Source organism: Cheilinus undulatus, linkage group 14 (assembly GCF_018320785.1).
Source record: "Cheilinus undulatus linkage group 14, ASM1832078v1, whole genome shotgun sequence".
In the NCBI taxonomy this organism is placed as follows: Eukaryota; Metazoa; Chordata; class Actinopteri; order Labriformes; family Labridae; genus Cheilinus; species Cheilinus undulatus.
Window position 1 is genome coordinate 18834557 of NC_054878.1, and position 25792 is coordinate 18860348.

The 25792-nt window shown below is 38.7% G+C and overlaps 1 protein-coding gene across 2 annotated transcripts in view; it reads left to right on the forward strand.

Annotated features, from left to right (window-relative positions):
* Nucleotides 1-174: 174 nt before the first annotated feature.
* Nucleotides 175-25792, forward strand: part of LOC121521404 (bromo adjacent homology domain-containing 1 protein) — a 70446-nt gene continuing 44828 nt past the window's right edge. The window contains exon 1 of one of the 2 annotated variants that reach the window (XM_041805364.1): nucleotides 175-622. The gene's annotated coding sequence lies outside the window, so the exon portion shown is untranslated. The remainder of the gene's footprint in view (nucleotides 623-25792) is intronic. The other variant, XM_041805365.1, reaches the window with a different exon arrangement.

Consider the following 25792-nt stretch of genomic DNA (forward strand, 5'->3'; position numbering starts at 1 on the left):
CTTTCTCTTATAGTGTGTCAGTCTAAGACTGAGAAGACTTTGGGGAGGATTTCTCGACTTTGTACGGCAGAGAGAGGAGAAGGGGGGGGGGGGGGTCGGCCCACCCCTCCTGTCAGCGCTGCAGTCAGTCAGTCAGTCAGTCAGTCATGTTGTGTGCTGCTAGTTGTTGTTCGGTAGCAACACACATACACGGACTGGTGCGCAAACTGAAAGCTGCGTGCGCTGTTAATGCCAAGCGGCGGATATAAGCGACGATTCACTGACTGGATCTCCAGCAGAAAGACTCCAGGTTTTCTGAGGGGATGGGATAGAAGGAAATAAACATCCTGAGAAAGAGAGAGAGGGACTGCTCGCCACGGGAAGGAGTGCTGTCTCTTCTTGCGAGACGAGAGTTGTTTGCTCCGTCTCTTCTCTTCCTCTGCTCGGGCTTTTCTAAAAAGGGGTTTCCTCGAGTGGAGTAGCGAAACATCGGCGACATTCGCGTTGATTTCCTGCATCGTCGGGGGACACTTACCTTACCTCTGCGTTTGGAAAAACAAGGTGCTCTGACTGGCTCCTCACACCATTACAAATTAGACGAGATAGTGCCTGCCTGCTGCCACTCGGAGCTTCGGTACGGTAGGTAAGTAGCGGCTGCTCCACATTATCTTTTCCTCATTGAGCTTTCTTTCTTTTTTACATTGAGGCAGAGCAGAGCTCGCGTGGCCAGCTCTGCCTCTTTTGTGCACGCTCTTTCGCCATGTCTCGAGGACCTTGCACGGGCAGATAATGGCTATGGTGATGAAGGAGATTCCCAGGGAGTGGTACTCAGTCGGACTGGCCGTGCAATGTGTTATCATACCCTCGCACCCCCTCCTCAACCACCACCATCAACTCCCCGTCAGCTCCTCCGCTACCAGCACTTCCAACAGCAGCAGCTACCAAAGTGTGATACCGAAGCGATAATAACAGTGTTGTCCGAGGTAGAGACAGAAACAAGGTCAAAGATAGGGACATTAGCCTGGGAGCTCACGAATGTTAGGACTGACCGGGTGGCACCTGAATATCAGCCTCTGTGTGAGTGTTTGTGTGACAGGCTGGTGACAAACTTTACGGCTGCTGTGGTGCTTATTTGCTCTTTGTTTGCCACTGTCATTAGCTTTTTAACTTGTGTCTGTTAGCTATAAGAACAGAATAACTTCTATTTTCTGTTTCATCTTGCAAAGGGAGCTGAAGAGGCAGATGGCTGTACACTAAAGAGTCTGGTTCTAACAAAGGTTTCTGTCTGATTAAAAACAGCTAAAACCTAACCTTCTCCTGCCATGCTGAAAGTGTTTGCTCAATCATGTTCTACCTATGGCTAGCACTAGGGCTGATCTTTATGCAAACTGTCCTAAGAGAAGTTTTGTGCTGTTTTGGTGGTTTAGAAACAGAAATGGTGCAATTTACTCTGGTATACTGTGTTTTTAAACTTTTTTTGTTTGAGTGGAGAAAAGTCAGTTTAGTAAGAAGATGTGAAAAGTAACTATTAAAACAATTTTCTTGCCTTTCATTTGGGGTCACATGGTATCATTGCAGTAGGTATCAGATGTGTTTGCATCAGTACCATGTGGATACCAGATTTCGATACTCATCCTTACTTATCATGGCTGTACACACTCTGGATAGGCTGTAACTCTCTCTAGGCTACTCAGCACTTGCCATTCAACTCCCTTACTGTTAGATTTAACACTCTGAGTTAATGTTATTCAGGTTCCAAGTTGCATTTACACTGGAATGTTTTAATATTTAGCTTCTCTTATAATGTTGATGTTTAACACAGCGTTGTATTTTACATATTGAAAATGTACCTCCAACACCAGTATTATTATCCTTTTACTTTAGGTGTTAATTGTAAGTGTTTTTAATTTAATTATTTACACATTGGAATGCCATTGCCACCTTGTATTGAACACCTGTCGCAAAGTAACTGTAAACCCCTAAAGGTTAAAAATTCTCAACATTTTTGTTGAAACTGATAAGTCAGTTTTTAAGTGGTGGAATTAGATTTATGACTTTACTTAAAAATTCTGTTTAAATCCAGCTCAAACAACAAGTTTAAGTACCTTTTGTAAAGCTACATGTTCAGTTTCCCCTTATTTCTGACAAATACACAAACATTAATGCCACTCTAGGTAGTTCAACTCAGGTGACTACAGCTAAACCAGTACGTACTCTTTCATCATGTTTAGTATATCATCCATTGTGTATTGTGGCGGCTTCCGACAGGTGAGATTTCTCCTACTGAGTCAGTAACTTCACTCATGGTGCCGAAGTATCTAATGCCCAAGGGTATTATGAGAAAAGTGCAGATTAAGGGATATTTGTAAAATAATTTTATTACAATTGCAAAAAATATTTAGAGTGATTGAATTATGTTTACTTAAAACTAAAAGTATGCTCTGTTAACCCAGAAAAATGGGATTAAATAACTGTTTTAGATTTTTAAGTTTATGCAGCTTATTTTGTAACAACCTTCAAGTGTTCTTACAGTGTACCTGATGTCTCATTAAGTTTCATCCACTCAATGTAAACCCCCCCGACACCCCACCCTCGACCTCTTTAAACAGTCTAAATTGTTGACTTAATTTTTAGATCTCAACTACATGTATTTATTAGTATCAACTAAAGGGAATTCATCAGCATATGTTTTGCACCCCTAGTTTTACAGATGGGTCTCTGAAAAAGAGATATTGTGTAGACACACTTTTGGTGTGAAGAGCTCCTGTATTAATTATTTTGTACTTAGCCGCCATTCGATTAAAAGAAAGATCTTCCTTCAGGATACTCTTTTTTTTTCTATACTTATTTCTTTAAATTGTGACTGTGGTGAAACTATCAGTGGTGTGAGGACAAAGGAATAGGCCGCAATATAAGATAAGATTGACTTTAATGTCCCCATAGGAAATTTGTCCTGGACTCTTTCCCATAGTTACAAAATCATCAAATACATACCCAGAGATCATACAGAACACATGACATTACATCCTGTAGCAGCAGCAAATCCATCTAACAATTTTCCACATGTACACACAAACAAACATCTGGCTTCAGTGGCATACTTGCATATTGCACAATCTCTTGGCACATCTTACCTCACCTGTTACTCAGATAGTTAATGGACAATGGCACAAATGAGTGATTTGGGTCAGTCTGGTCTGAGGGACCCTAAATCTTCCTGAGGGTAAGAACTGAAACTCAGAATGGAGAATGTGGATTGGATCAAATACGATTTTCTGTGCCTGTCAAACAACTTACTGCTTTTTTATAGTGTTTGGAGAGAAATGTGCTTTTTGACACCCATGATTTTTATCACGGTCTGTCTGAGACAAGTTATCCGTGATTTTAACTCAACATAGATGACCATACCAGGCTGTTATTCCAATGTCTTCAGTTTGTCTTGGCAGATAAAGGAGAAGGTTGTACACCAGTGAGTCTGGTTCTGCTTGAGGTTTATTTTTCCTGCTACTGCTACAAATGGTTTGTTTATTCAAGTGTTAATAATTTTTCTCTAAAAAGAGTTTTATTTGGCCCTTTTCCATGTTAAATGTCCTGCATAACCCTTGTTTTGTTATATAAACAAGTGTAGTTGATTTGAATACTTTAAAAGGAGTCAAAATGACAATTCGTGTGGTTGGGCTATGATTTTGTCTTTATACGTCACTTCTGTTGGGTCTTGAAATTGATACTTTAGAAACAATGAATATGTTAAAATAATTGCTTAGGCAGGTAAGAAACAGGCAATTGATTATACACTAGTCAGTCTGGTTCCTCTTGAGGTGTCTGCCTAGTAAAAAAATTTTTTTTTTCTTTTTTTTTTCTGGCACTTTTACCAAGTGTTTGCTCATTGTTTATTAATTCAGTGCTGTCTATGCACAGAACAGAATATGATTTGCTTACTACTTGATTTGCTCTGGACAGGTAGTCAAAGTAAGCAGACTTACCACTGTCATACTTTTTGGTTACATTTACTTATACATAAATGCACTACAGCATGCCTCATGTGACTTATGCATTAATCAGCCAATATATGAAATGATTTGGCTGTTAGAGTCAGTGTATGTAATACTTCACAAAGATTAATGATGGTGAACTCAGCAGCCAAAGAAATAAAACCTTTCACCTCAGAAGCTCCTCCCCCCAAACTCATGGACCTGCACTGTCAGGAAAGCAATTCAAATAAACATATAAGTATATAAAATTAGTCATTTTGATCCCTACACTGGTGTAGCTCTGTGACTCTTTAAGCACTCTCTGAATGAAGAAGACACTGATTGATCACTATTATAGGATGAAAAGAGGGGGACAAGAGGTTGGCACAGAAAGAGGAGGAGGTTGCTACCTGTTGCTGATTGGCTGGAATTGTGTTTTATGGTTGTTTAATGTTGCAGAGCTTGTTGCTCATTGTAAGGATCAGGATGGCAGATGGCCAAGCAGTCAGGTCACGCCTCATTTACGGAGGTTATGAAGTGGGCGCCCCAGGTTCAAGTTCAACCTCTGGCCCCTTTCCATTCTGAGCTGCAAGCTATTCGTAATGCATTCTGAAATCACTTGTGCCAACCAGGATGGCCAACAGTGAAACAATACAGAGGTTCACTGTTTGAACAGTCTACATTTTAAAACAGTGTGAAGGTGGGCTGAGCTTAGTGGCCAGTTTCTATGTGGATTGGTAATACAGGGGTAAAATGTGGGAAGATGGGATTGGGGGGGTGGGTTGTCTGGGGCATAAAAACAACAGTTGATTGTAAAGAATATTGTGGTCCATCAGAAGTAGGCACAAAACATTAGTGACCTCCAATTTCCACATACTTCACCTGCGATGCAGCAATTTGCTCTGCCTGAAGACCTTACATACTGGAAGCGTGTCTGGAGCGCTGGGTAGCACTGCGCAACACTGAGTGGTCAAGACTCAAGATTACAACATGACAACTATGAGTTTACATGGAAACTAGGCATGGATGGTAATATGACAATACCGTATCCTGGGGTTTTAAAAAATATGCACAGTTTTGATTTAATTAATTTCTCATTACCTCTGGGATGAAGAAAGTGGGGAGAGAGAGGAAAGAGAGCACGTATGTGTCAGACAGAGAGGAAAAAGAATAGGACTGCAACAAACAAATATTTCAATCATTGATTCATCAGATAATTTTCAAAATCATTGAATCGAATCTTTTTTTTAAATTAAAAAAGATATTCATTATTGACAAGTAGAACACAGACATTCAAAGCTAATAAAATTATATGAAAGTCTAAACATATTTTTGAAAATGAAAAGAAAACTACATTTTATGAATACTGTAACATGAAATACATTTAACAGGCCCCTGAAATAAACACAAAAAATAAATGCTTTATAATGTGAGTTTTTTTTTGATGCCTTGCCTTCCTCCTTAATCACATACATTAACACATACTGATTCATTCATTCAGTTCATCCACACCTTAATTTATTCTCGAAAGGACATTGAGGTTTTCCTCATTTCCAATGTCGTCGAGATTACAAGCACAATAGAACAAGCAAGAAAAAAACAAAGTCAAAGACAATCAGTCAAAACCAGTAGAAATCAATTAAAACAATCACAATTTAAAACAAAAAAGACTGGAAACCAAGGTCTTAAACTCTTCAAGAGAGGGTAGGACTTCAATCTTTAGGGTTTGTTGGAGTTTGTTCCATGAGCTTGGAAGCATCGAAGGAAAATGTAGTCTTACCAAGTTCAGTACAAGCTCGAGGACCTTTAAGAACTAACCAATCCATGGAGTGGATAATGAAAATAGCCAAGTGATAAACTCTGAATAAAGGACTCTATTTATTGTAGGATAATGCTTTTACTGCACCTTCTGGCAAATATTTTATCCCAGAAGAGATTTGATCAATCAGACAGCTTCTTAAATGTCTTTATGAAGGTAAGCCTCAGTGTGCAGATGTTATCGATATTATGAAAACATACAGACATTTGTCATCCGCTGCTGCACCAAACTAACATTAGCCTGGTTAATGCTTGTTGTCAGGCTGGCCCTCATTCATGGATGGACATACAAACTTACTCTCGTCTCTGTCACGCTAACACACATGCAGACAACTCACACACAACTACTCTTCTCGGCCTGTGATGGCAGCTCAAATCCATCCCTCCTCCTGCTCAAATTTTAGCGGACATTTATGACACAAAGTGGGGCAAATATCACGGATCACACGAATGTCTGACAGTCTACAGATGTCGTTTCTATAAAGTCGCATTTCATGTTTCACATTTCATTCGCCGTAATCACAGGACACGACGAATCAGTAAACAAATATGTTGCCAACACTTTTAATTTTTATCGATTTTAGGGTTTCATTGTTGCAGCCCTAGAAAAGAATGAAACTTCAATTGCACTTCTGCCCTGAAGTAATTTTTTCCTAGAGTGAAAACAATGCTTCATCTATAAATCACTTCCAGTGCTCCTGTAAACATCACCCTAGGGGGGTGCGATAAGACGATCTCAGATTGTGAGGAAATAGAATGTATCCGCGATCTGCTAATGCTGATTTATCGTGGAATCGGCTCTATTTCTTCTCACTCTTTGCTCCCTCTCCCCCCTCCCCTTCTTCCTCCCAATGCAGCGGAGACTCACGCTGCAAGTGAAAGTGAAACTTAAGATTTAGTTCTTTCTGTGTTATACGAAGCTGCGTCTTGGTTTCTGAACCATTAATGTGCAAAACATATTTATTTGCACAATCTATACAAAGCTTGTAACGTTTTTTGATGAGCTATTAAGATGGCGTCCTCCATCTGCCGAAGTTTAAACAGGGAAGAGAAATGATGCATACTGCAGTCAGCAGAGTAAAGCATGGCAGAGGCAGATAGCCTACTTTTTTAGTAACAGTTACAGCATACATTGTTTTGCTTTCCATTGTTTCCCCTTTTTATTTACAACCCTGATCATGATTCTGTTACCTGACAGGTAACAGAATCATGAGTGAAACTTTATAATATCAGCGACAGAGAGGGAGGCAGCGATGTCCACGAGTTCCAGACATGGTTCATTATTAGAAAATGTTTAAACCGTAAAATCTTTGATTTACTTGCATTTCTTTAGCTTACATTTATATATGCTGCAGCACCTGATCTTGCTTTTCCTCCTCCTCTCTCCTTCATTGTGAGTAGCAGGCAGGTACATGTGATACATATACGTCATCGCTCATCACAGCCTAATTCACTGCTGTGAATTGACATATGCGCGTGCATTTTTCAAATAAAAAATCAAGATTGCGTAAAAAAAAAGCATACAGTCACTACTCTACAGCATAACCAAACCACGTGCCTCAAATATTGATCAAATTCTTTGTCATATTTATATTTTCTTTCTTTGGCAGTCTGAAAACAAGGCTGAAGTAAATATGATATTAAATTGCATATGAACACTGCTTGTTTAAAGCTTCAGCTGTAGAGATTTTATTTAAAGTACACATGCTTTAAAATGAAAAAGTGTGAACCCCTTACAGCCTGTTGTTTGATACATACTTTTATGATACCTCTGTCTAATCAATATGATGAATAAATTACAAAAAAAAAAAAAAAAAAAAAAAAAATCTGAATACAATCTGAAAAATGATAAAATGCCCTCAGGTGGATTATCAGTTACCAAAAACACCTAATGTATCAAATGAGATACAAAAAATTTAAAATTTTATGGAAATTTTGATTTTTTTGGATTTCAGCTCCAAAAATGAGAATTTTCTGGCTATAATTTGTGTATTTAGGCTTTAAAGGGTTAAAATGTGCCTAATAAACACTAAAGTAGATTTAAAAACACAGAAGAGGACACGCATAATAATTCTAAAGTGGTGCGGAAAATGCAGAAATTGGTTCCAGAAAATAGATCAGAAAGCAGGAAAATAAATGTTTGGGACTTAAATATATTGTGGGATAAGACCTCTATATTCAGGGTGTATATTTTCATTTTATATAAATATATTTAGATTTAATGCATTGGCAAACAGGTTGTTGCAGAAAAAAAAGAGAAAAACATGATTTGTTGACACAGTATTTGAAAAAATATACAGAGAAAAAGGTTGTTTTTCTGGTCAATAACTTACAGATTTGTCTTAAAAATTTAATGAAAAAGTCATGATAAAATCTAGATCGTGATCTGGCCATAAAAAAATTGTTATGTGATTTTTATTCCATATCGCCCACCCCTACATCACCCTATATGATGAAGGATTAAATGAAGGGTCTGTAGAGGCGCACGCTCTGCTCCCGATGCTTTCCTGTGCACGCAACCAAGTGCTTGTATAATGTGGGTTTTAAGAACTGGCGTTATGACTGTATACCCTGGTAGAAATTGGCTAGAGTACGATGGTTGAATTCCGCCCAATCCTAATGGAAATGGTATTCACACAGTGTTTTAATTTGCCTTCCTGGGGTTGATTAGCCATTCATTTTGACATGATTCCTTGACTTTTTCCTTCTAACATGGCTGAGCAAGGCTGCCCATAAGGGGGGATAAAAGGGGGGGCTTTCTGGGGCCCAGCCAAACTGGGGGCCCATGGAGGTCAGGAGATCATGGTCTATTGTAAAGTTCAGCTGTGATAACCACGTTTTATTTTTGACCTGAATAATGGCCACTCTTATCAAAGAAACATATATTTTTGTATTTATTTATGCCATAGTATAAAGCCTTCAAAATCTAAACCACTTTTCTTTAAACAGAATTTAAAATGGGTTTTAAAGTGAAAAAAAGTTAAAAGAGGAAAAAAAAATAGGCAGAAAGTGGCAAAATGAGTTAAAATTAATGCTGGGCATAGATTATTTTTTTTTAATCTAGATTAATCTCACTGCAATCCTGTAGTTCATCTAGATTAAGCTACATTAAAATGCTAAATTTGAATTTTGCCGAAGACATTAAAAAAATGCTTGACCTATCTAAATATCAAGGAAAATGCATCACAGACTGCTTGAGAACACCTAGCTTGCTCACCACTGAACCCTCACTTTAAACACCAAAGTTTGCTCATTTATCATGTGGATTTCAACCATGGAAATATAACAGATAGATGGGTGAATGATGATTCAGATCAGCACCTGTTCTCTCTTGCTCGCTCACCACAGCCCGACCCTCCTCTCCCTACCTCTCTCTCTCTGGACCTCACTTTAACACTGTAGTGTCCATGATATCAGTCATGGAAATATAACAGATAAAGGCATACGTTTGTAGCCTACTCACAGGTCATAACAGAGACAGAATTAAAAAGTTGTTCTCCATCTCTCCAACTTGTCTTAGCGCTGTGACGAGCGTGTGCAGTATGACGCTCTCTGTCAGGATGGATCCAGCGGGATTTTAAAGGAGTGATGGACAACAAAATGTCCAGCGCAACCTCTGGTTTGTGCTTATGTGCAAACAACATGTAATATCGACTAATGGTTGTAATCACACACCCAAACATCCACTCTTTAATAAAAACAGACGTCCAGTTCAGCAGAGAGCGGCTGCTCGGATGTGACCCCTCTAAAACCACACACACATACACACACACAGCCACACACGTCATGGCAGTGAATTGCAGAGCGACGCGTTCCCTCGACGCAGAACTTGGAATGGTCAACGACAGCGTCGCGTCGACGGCGTAACTACGCTGTGGATGCAACGCAGAAGTATAAATCAGGCTTAAGCCTGCTCACAGCAGACCCAAATCTCCACCCTCCTCCCATTGGAAATGACTGGAGGCGTGTTGGTAGCCTACTACATGTGCCCGGCGGTGTGTCTGTAAGCTCCTTTAGTGAATAGATTAACATGCAATAATTTTCTTATCGTGCGATAAGAGTCTCGCGTTAACATAGCACGTTAACGCCGTTAACGGCCCAGCAATAGTTAAAATGCTAAAAATGGGGAAAAAAATTGGATTAAGAAGTGGCAAAAGTGGGTCAAAACTAGGGGCAAAAATGGGTTAACAGAGGCAGAGGGTGCATTGGTTGAAAATGGCAAATCAGCCAGAAAAAGTGGTGAAAATGGGTGACAAGTGGCAACGATGGATTAAAAGTATTTACAAATGGCATAAAAATAGATAATTTCAGTAAAAACTGCACAACTGGTCATAAAATGTGGTGAAAAAGGGTTAACTGTGGCAAAAAAATGGTTTACAGAGGCGACGTTAGACAGCTAGAGTGACAAATGGACAGAAACAGTGGCAAAAATGGTTTAATAGCGTCAAAATATGGTTGAAGTGACAATAATGGCTCGAGAGAGGCAAAAATTGGCAGAAGAAGTGAGAAAAATGGATGAACAGTGGCTCCAAGACTAGCATCATTGCTACTGATCCAACTCATAAATATTGATGTCATCAATAAATCACACCTGGGGAGGGCCTATTCTCTAGGTTTGTCAAGGGCCCAGTGAAATCTGAGGGCATTCTGTGGTTTTCCACCTCATAAGTTAACTTCTCATCATTGGCGCTTTAGTAGCTCTGTGACACTGACCTCCAGTTGACCTTTTCCTTGTGCCACAAGATGAGACATAATGTTGATATAGAGATGATTCATGTGATGTACGTTGACCGGGTACTTAACATGTTTTCTCTCTGTTTGGATTGATTGACACAGTTTGGCAGTGGCCGCTACTGAAAAAATAGACCTTGCACATACAGTATCTCCAGTGAGGCAGAGCAGAGTAGCACCTTTTTGACGCACCGGAGACAGACCAGAGGGTTGGCAGTGGAAATGCGAAGATTGACTAGAAAGGGAGTGATTTGCTCCACACTGCACTTCCCAAGCAGAGTATGTAGAAATTGGAGGTGAGATGAAAAGACAGGGGAGCAGCTTTCCGTAGTTCCCATTTCCTTATGTAGCAGTCTGTGATGTAAGATTCAGCTTTTCCATAGCACTGATATGTTGGCTCTGTCATTGAGGCTTACAGACCCTCATGACTATAAAAATTAAGATTTTCTTCGGGCTTTGAAAACTGTTGGAAATACTTAAGTTAATTTAAGTATTCAATTAAAACATATATACAAGATGAGAGTAATCGTTTCCTAATTAATGTAGACATGTCATTGCAAACCTTCTACATACTGCACCTTTATTACAGATTTATCACTGTGTAAGTATTTACTCCTTTGAGTAAACTCCCTGAAGTCCTGTCCTTTCAAATGGTCACAAGATAAATCTTTGGTGGTCATGATGATTTAGGATAAAGAGCTGTAGCAGTAGTTGATTCTTCTAGTCAAAGACTGGACAGTTGAGAACAAGAAAACAGGAAGAAATGTTCATTCAGCTCAGTATATTAATTTTGATACACTTTTTTTATGTTCAGTTAAATTTGTTTGGTGTTTTCTAAACCCATGAGATAAGTTTAGTTAACATTCAGTTCAAACCATTAAAGCTCCTGTGAGGAACTTTCTCTTAGTATTGACTTTGGCATCCACTGTGGAGAAAGTGGTATTTCATTGCTGATTCTGTCCTGCACATATTTATCTATATGTATATGCATCTGTAATCTATAATTATTGGTGTTACATCATAAATCATTACTTTTTAAATTGTGGGTTTTAATTTGAGAACTCATTATTGGAATTTGGTCATTTTTCATTCTTAAGATTAACTTCTGCTCCTATGAAGGAAGATAGATTTTGAACAATGTTGGCCTCCTGTGCATTAGAGGGCCTTGTAACAGACAAATATCTCTGAACTGGGGGATTTTATTTTGAAATGCTGCTTGGCCTTAAGAGCTCACTGTTCTTCCATGTAATGCTGCCTGCCACTGACAGGGCATTTTAGTATGCTAACTAGCTGCTTTTGAGGAGTTTTTTAAAAGCCATCTAACTTAGTTTTTCCTCAGAGCTTTGGCTCAGAAACTTTCAAATGGCCACGCACCAGGAGGGTTTAAACAAAGGTAGTTACTTCTGAGAGTGACATGGTTTGAAGTAATGTAATTGGAGCAATTATTGAGCTTGCCGCTGGTGGTTTCTTGTGCTATTGTTGTTCATAAAGATACATGACTATAAATGTTTATCCATTTTGTAACCAGCTAAAAACTCCTCATAGAAGCTTTCAAATGCTCTAGTGTCTTAGTTAAGCCTGCAGTCAAATTAACCTCACCAAGCACAAAATTTGCATCCCAAATTTGTCATCGTAGAAGGTGAAAGTAGTGTACTCAAGAAATGCACTTCAAAATGTCCGTATGTCCAGAATATGTTCAAGTGTTTTACCCTGCTTCCCACCATGTTGACCAGTCCCAAAGCTGGATTAAAACGTTTGACCTTATCTAAGGGGAAGAGTTGATTTTAATGACTCTGTTAAAGGATAGGTTCCTCGACTCATGTTTGCAATGCTCTGTTTGTGTTTTAATCACTATGTATACTTCTACAACCTCTGAAATGATTGATTTGTTTTGCTGCTGTCTTCTCCTTAAGTTTCACCTCTCTCTTTCTGTTTAAATGAAAATGCTGATCTGCTGGCCTCTCTCTGGTTTATTGTGGTTGAACATTAATCCTTCAGTTACTTCAGCAGACTTTCACTTGACTGTGCAGCACCTATTTTTTTCTGTGATTCAACAGGCCGCACCCCACTTCACTAAAGCATCATAAATGTCATGAAACCTCACGCAGAAGTGTTTTAATGACTCACACCTAGACTGTGTCATTAAATAGCCATGCAGGACTAATAACAGAGCCATTACTGTAAGAGCAATCCACTGAGGACTGTCGATGGATCTCTGCCAGCACACAAATCTACAGCTTAAATCATCAATGAAGTACTGGCTGTAAGAATTATTTTCAGATTACTGATGTATATTGCATATTAATTCCATGCCTATGCTGCCTTTCATGTGTTTTATTGCAGCACCATATATCAACTTAAGATGTTGTGATGCTTTAAGCCTTTATTTTACAGCCCAGTTCCAGCATGCATGACCTAAGCATGTCAACTAACCACTGAAAATTAATTAAATTACTGTAATCAACAATATACCTGTTTGAATTTCACTTATGTGGCTTTTGCTTTATTACCTCTCTTTAATGCTACTTTTATTTCTATTCTACCTCATTTCAGAGGACAGTTTCATATTTTTTGCTCTACATTTGTTTGACTGATGTAATTTTTAGATAGATATATGTATATAAAGCATAAAATGTAACAACAGTCACTTTACCCAAATCTGTTTCTACATAAAGTGGGTGCAAATTGAAATGAAATGAAAGTAATCCCTTTGTTTTTTGAGTCTAAATAAAGATAAATAAATAAAAAATTCTCCATTGTAATTGCTTGTTATCCAGATATCCTAAGCAGGCAGTTAAATGTTACATTTATATTTAATATAGCAAAAATAAAGAAACATCATTTAGGCAAAAATAATGCTATTTCATCGTGAAAAAGGTTCTTTAGAGCCAACATTATTTTTTAAATCTTATTTTAGATTCTTCTCAACTTTCTACAAACACAGTACATGTTGAAGGTGAATCATTTTCCATTCTTCAGTCTAAATTGGGAAAAAAAAAAACGTCCAAATTTTTCAAAGCAACAAAACATGGGCAGGACAGGACTTTAGTGCAGAAGTTTAAAATTGCACTATTCATTACAGAAAAAAGCTTAAAAGGCAAAATTTGTCTCTACTAAAGATGTGAATCTTGAAGTATCTCAAGATTTGATTCGATCCCGATTCTGGATGATTTGATTTGAAGTCAATTTTTAATTCAAACCAATTTCCAATTCATAATACATTCTCTGTTTCTTATAAAGAGGTGATATGTTCAGCATCTGTTAGACTCTACTAAGCGTTAAGGGGCTGTAATTTGTAAGCCATAAGTCAAATTGAATCATACCGTTTTGTGTCCTATATTATCCTGAATTACCCCCTGGGGACAAATATAGTTTTGTGAAATGAATTGATTTGAATTGAGTCGTATTGTATAGTACCATATCGTATCGCATTGTATTGTATTGTAGCTTATCTTATTGTATTCTGAAGCATTGTATCAAGTCGTCTTATCTAATCTTGTCAATTTCCTTCAACTCCAACCCCTTTTTCAAAAATGTGTTATAAGTTGAAATAATACTGTATAATAATGCCAGCTTCATGCTTAACATTTACAAACTGACCTTTTTTTTGTTTCAATGCCTGTAACCCCAGGCAATGAAAGAACACCGTTTAAATACCTAAACATATGTATAAATTCTCATGATAGAGACATGTTTTAATGACTGGTACACTGAAAGTGAAATTCCGTGCATCTCTGTGTATTTACAGTGGTTGTCATTTGAGCAGTGTCACACAGGAGCACCTTGTGATGAGAGCAGAGATTACTGTCATGGTTGCTTGGTTTCATTAGAACAGCCTTGTTTATGTTCATTCACTGTCATTGTCCTGAAGAAACCCTGCACCTGTGTTACAGCATGTCAGCATCAGCTCACTTCTATGAATAAAATCACATCTGCTGGACTCTTTTAAAACATGTTAATGCTTTACAAATAAACTTTTCAATTGCCAAAGGTAACTGGAGCTGACCTTGTGAATAACATGATGTCTTTATGTCACAGTCATAGATACTGGCATGATTAACTCCAGGTGACTATAAAATCTGTGCCTTTATTATTGCATTAATATTCAGTGCACTGCCATGCTCTCTGTAGCAGAGCTGATGCTTTCATGTCAGCTTCATGTGACTGAACTGGTTGAGCTGAGACTCAGCGTGTGCAATCCTTTAAGGCAGCACTCATGTAATGTATGAATCAGAGCTGCTCAGTCATGGCGAAAATCATAATCATGATTATTTTGATAAATATTAAGATCATGATCAGCCTACATGCAATTTTAAATGATTTACTTATGTGTTGTGTTGCCTTGAGGGGCAGCCAGAACCGTGTAACAAGTTCTTTTGCACCAATTTAGGAGAAAACCAGGCTCATCATAGTTTGATCGATAATGAGATCAAAATTATTGATATAATCTGCATCTGTGTGTGGATTTCAAATGATTGTTGGGTAACAAAGTTATTTAGCACTGTATTAGGTCTGAATCCTAAAAAACAGGCTGGTTCCATGTGACTGAGGTTGTTTTTATTACCTCCGCCAAGGAGGTTATGTGATCGGGGGGATTTGTTGGTTTGTTAGTTTGTTTGTTAGCAACATAACTCAAAAAGTTGTGGATGGATTTTGATGAAATTTTCAGGAAATGTCAGAAATGGCATAAGGAAGAACTGATTAGATTTTGGGAGTGATCCAGATCACCGTCTGGATCCAGGAATTTTTTGAAGGATTCTGTACTATTGGGAGATAGGGCTAATGGCAAAGGTCTGCGCTGTTACCACTTTACACCAGGAGATGGTGGACATGAGTAACTTCAATCCCAGCAGCAGTTCTTGGCTGTGTTTCTATTCAAAGTTTTGAAGTTTATAGAGTTTGAAAGATGCATGTCCGGTTGAGGAGACAAGTCGGAGCGTAACAGAGAGAAAGACAGCACAATGCTGGGAGGAATAGAGTAATATTCACCCTCTGCCATGACTTCCGGTCATCCAGTGAGACCATGGGTGCATCTGATGGCACCCATAGCGAAACCAATGCTTTGCCTCACCGTGTTTCCACCCCAACAGGGAGGGAGTTATCGGTGAATGCCGTGGTGGGGGGCACATGGGGATGGATCCAGGAATTTTTTAAAGGATTCTTCACTATTGGGAGATAGGGCTAATGGCGGAGGTCTGCGCTCTCTGAGTGCTATTCTAGTTTTTGTTAAGTAACAGCTGCCTCTCTGTCATTTACTGTCATGGACAAAACAAGTTCAATACAGAACAGTAATCATTTCATCTCTGTTATCTTGTTTTCATGATTGGGGGACACTGAAATTATAATTGAAGTTGAACCCAGATTAGTGGCCAAGGGCTTTTGTGAATGCAGGAGTGTCAGTGGACTGCATTCACCAACCGTTAAAAAGACATTTGTTCTTAAAACCTGATTCCACAGTTTTTAAGGATTCTGACTTTCCCCAGTTTTCTCCTCTGATTTTTTTTTTTTTTGCTAAGAACAAAATCTCAGAAGCCTCCAGAGCACTCTTACACATATATAAGTACTGATATGGCAGAATAAAATTAAAGCGCTCAAATATGCCAGATTAAGAAAGACAAGATAACATATAATATTTTATCACATTTTAATGCATCTTTATTTATTTATTTAACTTTTTAATATTATTAAATAATATGCACAAATACATGACTTCAATATGACCGGCCTTTAATTTAACAGTCCAGTGTTTGCTCTTGACTGCAAAATGTAAAGTTTGGAACATAAACTTGGCAATCTTGTGAAAATTTTTTAATTAAACACTTTTTTGTAACAAATATACATTACATGTGGATATCAAAATATTTTGAAGTGATATTAACAGCATTAGATTTTTGAATGAATGTTGGTTTGCATCTAATCATATTTATTCTGAAAATAAAGCAAATGTATATGTTATCAGTTTCTCATTACATGTTGTTAGCGCTGTCTAAATAAGTGATACACTCTAGTTTATGTGTTACTAATGTTTATTCAACACCCACTCCTCGATATTGAATATATGCTAAATATATCATTAAATCTTCCCTCTTCTGTTTCATTTCAGTGGCAGTCTCATGTCCTTATATGGGCATTAAAGCTAATGCCAATCAGGAAAAACATGCATTAGCTTCCAGGTTTATTGGCACATAGTATTCATTAATATAACTGTTTAGCAGTTTAAGAATCCATCATAAATATGATGTAGATTTCCCTTAGATGCTCTCTAAAGAACGCATTTAAGAACATTACACTGAACATGCCCACAGGCCAACATATCATCATAGCGCCCCCTACTGGCAGTGGGATGTAGCACAAATGGGTCATATCTTCATTCTTCTTATTGTGCTTAACCTTTTGAGCTGATTTTGAAAGAAAGGCCTCAACAATTGGCCAGAACACAGATATGTTTGATTGAATGATGTCTCAGTGGCAATGCCAAGCATTTCAATATCTTGCCAGTTTGACAGGAAGTATGTGCAACTTTCATACCAAACATCTGACTGCCTTCAAAAATTTTACATGTAGGATCAAGGGCTGCACTTTCAAAGGTTAATTGTATCGTTTTGATGTAGCACCCCTACTGGCGCCCCTCACCTGTGGTCATGAACTCTGGGTAATGACCGAGGTTTTCTCCGGAGGATGGCTGGGCTCAGCCTTAGAGATTGGGTGAGGAGCTAAGACTTCCAGAGGGAGCTAAGAGTAGAGCTGCTGCTCCTTTGCATCGAAAGGAGCCAGCTGAGGTGGTTCGGCATCTGATCAGGATGCCTCCTTGTGGCCTCCCCATGGAGGTATTCCAGGCACGTACATCTGGGAGACCTCCGGGAAGACCCAGAATGCCCTGGAGAGATTACATATCCTGTCTGGTCTGGGAGTGCCTCGGGATTCCCCAGAAGGAGTTGGAAAGTGTCGCTGGGGAAAGGGACGTCTGGGTGGACTTGCTTAACCTGCTACCCCCATAACCTGGCCCCCGATAAGCGGAAGAAGATGGATGGACTCCTTCAAGCAAAAGGAATTGATACAATTGGGCTTTTTTTAATTGGAGAGCAATTTGTTGTCAGTTTTGCTGTTTCAAAGGATTTCACTGTAACTCTCACATGAAAGTTCTGAGGGTCCTAGGGTCTGTCCTTCTACATATTTAGATATGAACTTAAATATGTAGCTCAATGTTTTTAGTAATGTGCTATCTCCTGCAAGAAAACAGAAGCATCTATAACATAAAATGTTACGTTTTTTTCTCATTGTACATGATAAATAACAGTCCTAATAATATAATTATTCCTACACTCTTTTGGTGGTGGCACCATGACATGCACAAGGATGCAAGGGACCTGTCACTAGTACTGATATGTCAGCTGATATATGATAGTGAATTTATGAGCTTGAAACAAAATAGGTAGTTCCATAACTGAATCCATGTTGCTCTGAATATGTAATGTTATGTAATGGCCTCCATGCTGTATGGATGGGTGGATTATTGATTTATTAATCCTCAGAGAAATGAGATTGTCATATCAGCAGTAACACTGAAATTATAATAAAACGACAGGAGGAAGAAACAGCTCACAAATACAGATGGAGGAGAAATGTGCAGAGTTTTGTCATAGACAAAAGCACAGAGCAGTAGCAGGGTAAAGACAATCACGATTTTGTTTGGATATTCACCTAAAGTCAAACCTACCTACTGTTTAAAGGCAGTGCAGTGTATTTTGAAAATATAATTGAGGAGTCCACCAATACAGTCCCACTTATAGGAACAGCCAGTAATTCATAATATTTGCCTTGTATAGTACATCATAGCCTCTAATCTGGTGTTTTCTTTGCAAACATAAGTCTCCTTTAACTCCTGAGTACAGCTGTGACAACTGCAGTGCACACAGCTCAGTTTGTCTCTGTTAGTGTCTCTGACTGTCAGAAAATATGTTAAAGTGAATCATTGAATGAGAAAACTAAATCTTTAAAGTCACACTCCTCGCTAAGTCTGTGAGTGTGACACATTCAACCCCATGAACTTTAAGAAGTTAGTCTGCTGCATCACAGAGACTGAAGGATTCACAGCTATTCTTACAGACTCCGTCATATCCTGGAAGTATTAAAGAACATCCTCATAAATGTCTACGACTCCAGAGGTGAACTCTGCTTTTAGCAGACAATGTTTCACAAAGTCAGGAGGACGGGCCTCAAGGAGGATAGATGACTGATTGTGTTCCTGTGTCTGCCACTCAAACAATCATTTATTCTGTAAAAAAAAAAAAAAACACCCAAGGCTGCTCTGAAAGGCATTCACAGTGATTACAATGTTTACATCTTTTTTCACTTAATGTGTGACAATGAAATACTTAACCCTTTACTCAGCTGTGCTCTGTTTTATTGAGTCTCTCTGCCCATCAATATCTTAAAAGTAAGTGATGTCATTTGGCTTGCAAACTCCTTTTATTTAAAATGTTTTTTTTTTAATTAATAAGAAAAAAATATAATGATATGAGCTAAATTAAAGCTAAGGTATGCTAATGCTAGGATTACTTGATGTGGGCATACAAAAATGCTGCCATTATCTGGATATTCCAGCAGTTTTGCACAGCTACACTCATGACCTTGCCTGTGTTAAAGAAGTACTATCTAATTACCTTACTGTGGCTCTGTAGGTAGAGTCACAACCAGACGGTCAGGGGTTTGATCCCCAGCTCCTACAGACACATGTTAATGTGTCCTTTCGCAAGACATTCAACCCCAATTTGCTCCCATTGTTGCATCAGTTGAATGTGTGAATGTATTTGGATATGTATGGGATTAGTTAATTTCAAAATTACATACAACAACTTTTAGGTATGACTGGACCAGAAATGAGGCTGATGTAAAGCATAGGTGTGGTGAGTTGGCTGCCTGAGGACACCATTGGGCAGGAAGGAGGATTGACACAACCCCAGTGTTGCTCTGGGTGTCCTTGCATATCACCAGGGAAATGGGAAAATAATCTGTAGAAAAAAAGATAATAATAAGGCTACACCTTTAGGGTGGAGTAAGGGGTAGCTGTGGAGAGTAAGCACAGTCTAGGGTACTGTCCGAGTGGGTGTTGTGGATGCCCCAAGGGCCCTGAAAACTGTTGGCGCTCTCCGAGTGTATTATCAGGGGTGAAAAGTCCCAGACAGAAGCTTGACCTTGGCTGCTGAGTGACGCATGTTTTTGTTGACATGCATCAAGTTTGGCTCTTGCCGCCACCCACCCCCTTCTCCAGCCCTGGGTTTTGGCACATCAGGCCTCAAGATAATTCCTTAACACCCTACCTGCTTAAAACTCATGCACATGACTGTACATGTGATTTTGAAACCATTAAGTAGTTATTTAGGCCTTGTTGGAAAAAAGCAACATATTTCTGTTTCTTTTTTTTTTAATGACTAAAAACACTGTAGTATATATGTCACTGTTATGCTGCCGTGGAAACACACCATAAACAAAGAAGAAAATTATGGTTAACTTTTCTCTAATTAAACTTTCTCCTTGCTGTGGTTCTGGTTGCACTCTGCGCTGGATCTAAGAACATGTGGCGTATGCTGTTCTCCATGACCATCTGTTGCTCATGGTAGTAGTAGAGGAGCAGAAGATTTTGCTCTAAGAGCCATAATAAGCTCAGGAAGAGAGTAGAGCGGGATGATCCACACCTGTGGTTTCAATGTCCAGCTACTACATACCTTGTGGAGGCAAATATAACCACTATGTGGTAGTTTGGTTGAGCTGCAGTCACTCAGTTATGTTCAGAATAGAAAGTAGAGTTTAACTAGAAAATTAGCTCATCTTGTTTGTTTTAGCTCAAAGGATGAGGAACATAGAAGGAAATTTAATTTTAAACATCAATTTGCATGGACAACTTTAAAGCAGATGTGTATTTCTGCAGATGGAGTCAAATGGTGGAATTCTTGACAGAGTGATATTAAGAGTTTCATGAGCATAATCTGAGTTTAAGATAATGTATCAAGAATTATTAGATATTATGAAAATGGCAACTAGTGTGTTTTTTTGTACTCTTATTTGTACGGTGGCCCTGAGAGCTCACAGCACTGCAACTTAAGAAAACACATGCAAAAAGACAAAACACAAGCAAATTAAGAAAACATCTTCATCAATTTGACAACACATGCGCAGCATTTAGAAAACACGCCGCAAAGACCAACACAACACATTAGAAAAACGCGCTGCAAATAGACCGCAACACATTAGAAAAACGCGCTGCAAATACACCGCAACACATTAGAAAAACGCGCTGCAAATACACCGCAACACATTAGAAAAACGTGCTGCAAATACCGCAACACATTAGAAAAACGCGCTGCAAATACACCGCAACACATTAGAAAAACGCGCTGCAAATACACCGCAACACAACGGAAGTGTTTCCAGAGGACACTTGAAAGTGATGCACACAAACATCTTCATCAATTTGACAACACATGCGCAGCATTTAGAAAACGCGCTGCAAAGACCAACACAATACGTTAGAAAAACGCGCTGCAAATACACCGCAACACAAGTGTTTCCAGAGGACACTTAAAAGTGATGCACACGTTCGGACACGCTTGTTGATGTTGTTGACGCGGATTTTGAGTCACAGTGGTGCTGGAAAATGAGATAAAAAGTAAGTGTTTTTGATTGATTTTAACATTGTGATCGTATGATTCAGATATTAGCCTATTGCAGTGATCTGCTGTTAAACTATCGTTAGCCTTTTGCTTGTAATTAGCCTGCCAATTCTCATAACCTGATGAAATAATACACATGGTTAATTCACTGTGAAACCATAGACTGTATATAGTGTGAAACACGCTGTTAGCTGGCTATAGTTACTATCAGAACCCTTAATAGGCGACAAGTTAAACTACCGGTGGGTTTTGCTGACATGGTTTCACACTATATACAGTCTATGGTTTCACAGTGAATTAACCGTGTGTATTATTTCATCAGGTTATGAGAATTGAAAGGCTAATTACAAGCAAAAGGCTAACGATAGTTTAACAGCAGATCACTGCAATAGGCTAATATCTGAATCATGCGATCACAATGTTAAAATTAATCAAAAACACTTTTTATCTAATTTTCCAGCACCACTGTAACTCAAAATCTACGTCAACAACATAGATGTCAAGACGTAGATGACGCGTTCGCTATCTGATGGTACGTCTTTGGGGCCGCCATCTTGGCAAGGGCAAAAGAGTGAGAGTGCAACAGAGTTATATGGGCAGACAGCATTGAAAAAGCCAAATCCTGTGCTGACGCCCACAGATACGATGGGTTTCTCCCTCTGATGGTGGTGGTCTGGCTTTAAATATGTACAGGACTTCCGACCGGGTTGTTTATTAAAAGTTGTTACCTTATTTAAAATACAATGCACCCGCTGTTTTGGAAGGAAATGTGGAATCTTTCACTAGGTGTAGTACTGACCGTCATCTGAATGTTAAAAGCCAGATTGGTCATTTTAATGTTGCTGGCAGAAAGCACTTCCTGGCTTTAAGTATTTATTTTTTTACTCAGTGTTATTTTAATGTCATTAAATACAATACTTAAAATATACAACTAGGTGATATAAAATTTTTTGGCGTTAGTAAAGCACGCAGTTCTTATCACCCACTCCAAAAATATATTTGCCTTTATTTTATGCTGTCCCACAAACCAATAAATCATCAGTCATCATCCTGCATTAAATGCAGGAAAATTCTCTCGTTTTAACGATAAGCATTATTATATGCACTGCAGAGAGAGAGAGTCAGTGTGCACCGCGCTGTACAGACAGTATGAGTATCAGTTTGATTTAGGCTTTTTAGACAACATAAAGATGATCAAAGAAGCCAGGAACATTCAGCTTTAACTTTGCTCTTTCTTTCTTTGTTTTGCCACTTTTTGTTGTACCATAAAGAAGAAAATCATGAGAAATTAGAAATCACGTGACTCGTCGGGACTTTTACCTGTTGAGACTTTAGTTTTCCTCATGTAGCTCTCTCTCTCTCTCTGCCTCCCATCTGATGATCCGCTCAGAAAATTTTACTGGAATCTGCTAGCTCTGCAGATGTTTAAGTCAGAAATCCATCCCCTGCATGAGTAATTAAGCCGAGATCGGCCGTTGTGTCCTCACATGGCTAATATGCACTGCAAACTCAAAAATCATCAGGTAAGAAAGGGCGTGACAACTCCCAGTGTATGCCTGCATGTAGCCTAGATTAAAGACCAGTTGCAAGATGAGAGGGAGAGAAATTATCTATATAAATCTATTTGGGGAAACAAAAACTATCTTATTATAGATTCTTAATATTCGATTACACATGTTCCCTGTACACCTCATAGACATAATAGGGTTTTTAATTTAAAGTTGATCAGACCCACAATAAGTACCTCGATTTAACTCCAGTAAGTAATCAGTATGATGTTCAAGCTTTCATCTTTATAACAAAATAAATTTCATGTAGATTGGTTCAGGATTAAGCAAGGTAGGGCAGATTACAGGTGAAGTGGGCTTGTTTATAATGAGCGTTCACTAATCCCGCCAGTTCCAAGATGGCGGACCGGCAGATGCAGAGCGGCTACGTTTAATAGCTGTGGACGCGTCATCTACGTATCCATATCTATGGTCAACAACATCAATAAGCGTGTCCGAACGTGTGCATCACTTTTAAGTGTCCTCTGGAAACACTTCCGTTGTGTTGCGGTCTATTTGCAGCGCGTTTTTCTAATGTGTTGTGTTGGTCTTTGCAGCGCGTTTTCTAAATGCTGCGCATGTGTTGTCAAATTGATGAAGATGTTTTCTTAATTTGCTTATGTTTTGTCTTTTTGCATGTGTTTTCTTAAGTTGCAGTGCTGTGAGCTCTCAGGGCCACCGTATATTTGAGTATTGAGGGTAAGTGTAGTCAGTCTTTTAAATAGCTTGTATCTTATTTGAATGTTACTGTAATATCAGTTTCTCAGTAATAGAAACCTGTCAGACCAGAAGTTGAACATTGGTGTTCTGAGTAAGGGACAGGTAAAATAAGTTTTTATGATTTTTTTCCTTTGTAAAAAATGTGAGCTTAATTACGGGCAGAAGAAATAAAAATGAAATGAAATGAAATACTGATTGTCACTCTACGTTACAGCCTCATCCATCAGAATGTGAATGTGAAGTGAATGGATGTGAGTGGGAAAGTGTGACACATGGTGAAAAAAATGCTTTGCGTTGTCAGATGACTAAAAAGGTGCTTCACAAGCTAAAGTCCATTTACATATCGACATACCTATTACCTTATATCATATCATTCATTCATCATATTGACATAATTAACCGTCTTGGATGGCTTCATCCAGATTGCTTTGGTTGAGTAGGGACAACTACTACTGGCATGCTATAAAGACTGCCTCATCAACTTATGCAATCTTCTGTTTTCCTCCTAGTTAACAAAAGACAATACAGGTCCTATAAAACGTATTCACCCCAATGGATGTTTCCCCCTTTATTGATTTTATATACCAATCATGGTTAATATAATTAGGATTTTCTGACAAACAAAATACAGAAAACATCTTTACTGTCAAAATCCAAACAGATATCTATAAAATTATTGCAGTTAAACAGAAACATGTAATGTAAAATAAGCAACTGCATAAATATTCACCCCCTTTAAAGTGACTTACCTAATTCAACAGAAGCCCAGGCAATTGGTGCTAGTAGTCTCACAATTACTGTAGGAAAATGGGGATCACATGAGTGCAGTGAATGTGTCTTAAGTGACTGTAGTATAAAAACATCTGTGTCTGTAAGGTCCAGTCACTGGTTAATCAGTTTTTCTGGCTACCATAACACTATGAAGACAAAAGAACATGTAAAGCAACTCAGACAAAAAGGTTCTTGAAAAGTGTAAGTCAGGGGATGGATACAAAAAAACATTCCAAGGCACTGAGAATCCCCAGGATTTAGTTAAATCCATCATCAAGAAATGGAAGGAATATGGCACATGTGTAAATCTGCCTAGATCAGGCCGTCCTCACAAACTGAGTGACTGTTCAAGAAGGAGACTAGTGAGAGAGACCACCAAGGCACCTATGACTACTCTGAGGGAGTTACAAGCTTCAGCAGCCGAGATGACTCTGCATACAACTGTTGTCTGGGTTCTTCACCAGTCGGGGTTTCATGACCGAGTGGCAAAGAGAAAACCACTGTTGGAGAAAACAGATTAAATCTCCACTATAATTCACCAAAAGACATGTGGGAGACTCCAGGGTCAAAAGTGGGAGAAAGTTCTTTGGCCTGATGAGACCAAAATGGTGATTGTTGGTCATCAGACAAGACACTATGTTTGGCAGACACCAAACACTGCACATCACCACAAACACACCATCCCCGCTGTGAAGCATGGTGGTGGCAGCATCATGCTGTGGGGATGCTTCTCTGCAGCTTGCTCAGGGAGGCTTGTAAAGGTAGAGGGATAAATGAATGCAGTAAAATACAGAAAAATCCTGGAGGACAATCTTATTCAGTCTGCAAGAGAACTACCACTTGGGAGAAGATTTATTTTCCAGAGAGAAGACAATGAAAACTACACAGATTTAAAGTCTTCGAGGTGAATGTTCTGGAGTGGTCCTGTCAAAGCCCAGACCTCAATCCAGTAGAGAATTTGTGGCTGGACTTGAGAAAGGCTGTTCAAACCTGATCCCCATGCAACCTGACAGAGCTCAAGCAGTTTTGCAAAAAAGAATGGAGTAAAGTTGCAGTGTCCAGATGTGCAAGCCTGATTGAGACCTATCCACACAGACTCAGTGCTGTGGTTGCAGTCAAAAGTGCATCTACTAAATAATATCTTGAAGGGGGTGAATGTTTATGCAGTCACTTATTTTACACTACAGTTTTAATTGACAGTACTTTCTAGAAATCTGTTTTCACTTTGACATTAAATAGTTTATACAGACCACGATTGATAAAATCAGGAAAAAGTTAAAACATCCAAGGGGGTGTTTTAAAGGCAGTGTACATAGCTTTATACATGTCTATCAAGCCCTTCTGTTTTTAGAGATCTGGATCCTTTGGCTTAATTCAGCCATAAGAGACAGTGCAATTTAGCCTGTGTGATATCTTTAAAAAACAACAACAAAACTTAAAACAGGAAACCATCTCTCAAACAGGAGCTGGCTTCCGTTACCACAGAAATATAATATGGGCTGTTGATTACATAACAGGCGGGTGAGTGAGCTCCTTTATCAGATTGTCATCGATGATGGTTAATATGTAATAGACTTCAGATGTA